Raw genomic sequence first — 5,523 nt, forward strand, 5'->3', positions numbered from 1 at the left:
GGTGGGTGAGAGGAGTTGGGGGAAAGGAAAAAGCATGATCAGAATATATTCTATGAAAAAAACAGTAAAAAATTGTAAAATGAAAAGAAAATTCAGGCATAGGATAGTGAGCTAGCACTCACATAACTCACACTCAGGGTATGAGGCTGGCCCAAGGCCCTGGCCAGGACGGAACCTTCAGGGAAATGAAAACTACACACGCTGCATGTCTCGGGAGTCCGGATCAAGACCACAGCACCCTGTTATTACCTGAGGACTCCGGTAGTCCCCATGGGCCCTCCCTTTCCTGGCAGATGGCCGGGCATCCTCTCTGACGCAGAGCCATGTTGTTTCCATCCATCCATCAGTTTGTACCTCTCGTTCTTTGGCCTCCACGTGGCTTCCGTGGTCTGGCTCTAACATAAACTTACAATTGGCACCTGTGAGTACTTTTGTTTTTCACAATCTCATTGACAGCTATTTTGGGGGGAGATGTTTTATGAATATGGATGTTTTAACTGCATGTATGTGTGTGCAATACCTGTAGAAGTCAGAAAAGGACATTGGACCCTCTGGAACTGTTATAGACAGTTTTAAGTGGCCATGCATGTGCTGGGAAATGAACCTGCATCCTCTGGAAATACAGTCAGTGCCCTTCACCACCAAGCCAACTCTTCAGTCCCTTGATAGTTATTGTTTTTATGATTATAATATTAAATATCAAGACCATTTACTGAAGAGGTTCATAAATATAGAATTTACCCTATGGCATGCTTTTATTAATGACACTATAAGGCAGCAGTTAACATACAGCCACCTCCCTATAGTAGGATGGCCTGAAACCTATCTTACTCTATAGATGCTTGGTTTATAGGGGTAGTGATCTGGGGTACCCTGAGAAGAAGAGCGACACAGAGAAGGCTAAAGGGTCATCCTGGAGAGCTGTGACAGTGTCAGATGCTTCATGAGAAAGTGAAAGTCAGTCACTGAGAAAGAAGCAGCAGGAGATGGGACGGGGAGGGAAAGAGGGGAAGAGAGGAGGGAGGGAGGAAGTAAGAAAAGCCAGGGGAGGGAAGAAGGATGAGAGAGAGAAGGAAGGAGTGGGAGGGAAATAAAAACAATACAGCTCCTATTAGAAGAGCCCCCAGTGGGATGGGAGTTTGTTGTGGGCCTCTGGGTCCTGGGCCCTCCTTTTCCTGACTCATTGCTGGGATGCCCTCACTCAGCAGGCTCTTCTCTCCTCTTAGATTGTCCTTCCAGAGGCTGTTAAGACATGCCGACAGTCCAACGCCAGAGCAAGCAGCACGCCCTCTTAAAGGGATGGTCCATCCTTGTTTTCCAGATCTGAGTTCGCCCTAGCATTACAAGTTTGAATCGTGAAACTTCTGTATCTTATCTTTGGAGACATCTATCCATCCATGGATTTACAAGAATTTACGAGTGACTTAAGAGTTGTACATAACCAAGATTAGTTCAGTTCACAATAATATCACATGATACAAATTTACATTTTCAGTTTTATTTTAAACTCTTCACATTAAATGAAATATAACTATAACCATTACAGAGCATTACCACAATAATATGCACAAAACTCTTAAAAAAACAAAAGAATACAATCTTCAACAAGTTAAATGCCACTTTACTATGTAAACAAAGATAAAATAAAACCCTGATGCTAAAAAGTATCTATTCAGAGGTAAAATACAGGTACAAAAACATTTAACCATGAACCTTACCAATAACCAACCACACTATTTGCAACAGAGGACACCCACTGGTACTCCATGTGACAATGCTTCAGAGTCCTGTTAAAATCACAGCCATTTCTGGTTCATGACACGGCACAAGTCATAAGGCAAAGATATAAGCATTATCATCCAGTACTTTAACTTCACATGTATATTAAGGCAAACTTGGAACTTTTTGCTTGGTATTTTAAAATGAGTGGGACTTTACACATGATATCTTGACCAAAATTAAATGTAGAAGACATGTGGATATGTAATATAAAAACTGTGTGACAATTTTTCTCTCTGCAGAGATGTAAACTGGATTTTTCTTTGACCATATTCACACTAGTAATATTTGTAAACTTCTATTTAAAATATATTAAACTTATTTTCTAAATGTGAATATCAACATTGAATTCAGTATATTGGAAGTGGAGAGCCAAAACTATTCAGTCACAGAATTGTTACCTAATTATAACTTGTCTAATTAAAGTGCTGTTTACAGTGGGAAATAAAGGGTTAAGTAGCAGACCAGGATGTTAACCTGACATGTCACACACTTGTGTAACTTTCTGAACAGAAGGTTTAGAGAGGCCATTGTAAATTTATTGAACTTTCAGCAGTAAGTTTATTATAGAATCTGATATTCCTAAAAATGAGCACTTTGGTGACAATACCAGGAATCCAACACTACAACTGAAACTAAAATAAAACAAAACCTGAAGCACTGCATGACACAGACATGCGCTCTCCTCAGTGTTCTACAGAGCCATGATGCTCTAGAACATGGGTTCCGGGTGTGTTCTTTCTTAATTTTGCTCTTCTTTTAGAAAATAAACCATCTAATTCCAAGAGACATGGAAATCTTTTTTAAAGGAAAGATTTATTTTTATTTGTGTATATATGTGTCGAGGGAGTACCCAGGGAAAGCCAGAAAGGGCATCTGATCCCACCCTGGAGCTGTGGGACAGCTGTGCTCCTCTGCATGCTGGACACCAACTTAGAGTCTTCTGTCAGAACAACACTTGGTCTTACCTCTGTGCCATGCCTGCTGACCCCACATGGAGTCTATAAACATGATTTTCATTAGTCTTACTTATGTCATCAAAACCTAACTGTACACTAAGTGTTTATACACAAACTAGGTTTCAAGTTCCTTCCTATGACTTCAGAAATAAGGAACTAGGCTATCAATTTTCATAGTAATTATTGGAGTAAATAAACTCCGTTATATTCTTTTGAGAGATGGTTGTATCCTATTTACATTTCAGTAGATGCCACCATAGCATCTAACACAGTGTCGCACATGTATGTAGTAGAGTCCTCATATGTCAAACTATAAAAAACCTTTCAACACCAAGAGCCATTTTCCTATCATTTGATACTAATGTCTATAATTTGATATTCATTAGCAAAAACATGAAATTTGCAAATATCCTTTGGGTTTACCTTAAAAATCAGTAAGTTCAATTACTACAGACAATAAATATTAAATACCCAAATAGTGCATACACATTCTTTGACATAATTATAGAAGACAGGTGACACTGCAATTGATCAGATTCCTATTTCCCCTATCAGTCTTGCCCCAAATATTTCTGTGTAGTCTTAAACTGCTTTCACAATTTTTCTTGAATATATACATATACATATATGTTGATATATATTATACATATGAAAATATACACATATATCAATATATATTGATATACATAATGATATAATCATATATATCCTATATATCGATATTATATATGTATATTATATATTTCTAAAAACATTAAATCTGGGGATTTATAATCTAACATTTCATCCTTTTTAGTGTAAAAAACATGGAACTTTAAATTCACAACTTATCAGCACAGTGTTCATATGAAACTTCTTAAATTTGTAAGAGAAATCTTTATTTTAAACTTACTGGGTGTCAGGCCATATAGTAGCTCTGGGTATTATATGCAATAGGATTCTTAAAATAAGCGTATTTCTAAATTTTAAGTGAGTTTTTTTATTTCGGCTTTGTGTGTTTTCATACTTTGTTCATAGGAACATGATTCTATTGTTGGCCAAAATGTTTTGCATTTAAAGTTTTTAAGCCAGATAAAATATTTAGATTAAAAAACATCGGTACACACTTTTTTTATCTAATTTACCAAGAGGCTACAGATTATATATAAATTGCATATCAGAAATAATACATGGGTAAACCACTATTAAAACAGAATGCTTGGAATAGCTATGTTTATATTTAAAATCACTTCCTAGACTTTCAAATTCACTTTTGTGAGGAAGATATTAAAGTTAGTGTAACAGAATACATATAATAATTTGATTGATATAAATAAAAAAAAACTAAATTGGGGATTTAAAAGTAAGTATGTGCTGAAATCTAATTTAAATTTCTTTTCTTTAAATAAGGTTCAGGCCAACCACATAGTGCACCTATTCCTAGTCAACAGATGTATTCAAATGAATGAAAAAGTTATTGCTATGTGTCATTATGATATTCAAACAAGTGACATAGAAAATACTCAGTTGGTTTTCTTAGCTCCTGTTAAGTGCTAGATTAGTAGAGACTAAAAATTACTTGCAAGGCTTCATAATCTGTGCAGATATTTATAAAGCATGGTGTTACTTTATGACTAAAGATGATTTTACATAGTTTCATAGTATATTCTCATCTACAACTGGTAATTTATGGAAGAACAAGAAAAACTACAAATTACCCAGGTATAGTTTTTCAGTCATAACATGTATGCTAACAGGTAAAGCTAGGCGTTATATTGCAAATGGCTTCTTAACAAGTTGCAATAATATGGCACTTAAGGATGCAGGATGAGTTTTTTCTTAGGAAAAAATATTCACTGATCTTACAGACATTTTAAAGAGAGAATAGGTGGGTAAAAAAGAAAACAACATAAAGAACATGAAAGCAAAATTACTAAATACGAAAATGTAAGTACCAATGTCGTAATAAAGTACAAGTTAATATGTTTAAGACTAACAGATATTTACTAAACCATGCAAAAATAAGTTAGCTATTTCCTTTAAATAAGCTGTCATCTGCTGTAACAGTTTTGTTTTGAAAGATAGTTTCTTTAAACAAAGCACAACCAAATTTAGAACCATTTATTCAAGTAAACATCAAGTTCCAGTTTTCCTCAATAAGTTAAAAGTGTTCAGTTACCTAAGAAACGAACGAGGTAACGCACACCTGCCTAGCACGCTGCGGTGCACACATTTCTGCGCTGAAGGACATGTAATCTCCAGAACAAGAAGGGGAAAAAGCATCATCTCTAAGTCACCATTCAAAAACCACGGGAAGTGTAACTCAAGCATTCAGATGATTCTGGATGTTAACATGAATATAATCATTAACACTTTCCACAAGCACAAGCGAATCAAGCCAGTAAAAATGAAAACAATTATCAAAGTACATCATGCACCTAACATTGAACACCCAAATAACATCAGTTATAGCTTTGTTATACATCCTACAGTTAGCACCATTTTTATATTTGAACACTGAAAACAAAATTAAGACCTTAATAAAAAAAAAACAAATTAAGAATCTATCAAAGAAAACAGTATGTATGCATCAAGGGTGGTAACCAAACACCTTTCAAATATATTTACACCGACAACCAGAAGCCTGTTAAGCAGCACTAAAGAACTGAAGCAGACATGATTAGTCTTCTGTCCCTGCTTGTCAAAGCATAGATAGTAAAAACAGTTAAACCAGCCCATATGAAAAAGCAAAAGCAATAAATATGTAATGTCCCAAAACAGGGCCCCAAATATGAATACTAAAAGC

The sequence above is a fragment of the Rattus rattus genome, chromosome 7 (assembly GCF_011064425.1).
Source record: "Rattus rattus isolate New Zealand chromosome 7, Rrattus_CSIRO_v1, whole genome shotgun sequence".
Lineage (NCBI taxonomy): Eukaryota > Metazoa > Chordata > Mammalia > Rodentia > Muridae > Rattus > Rattus rattus.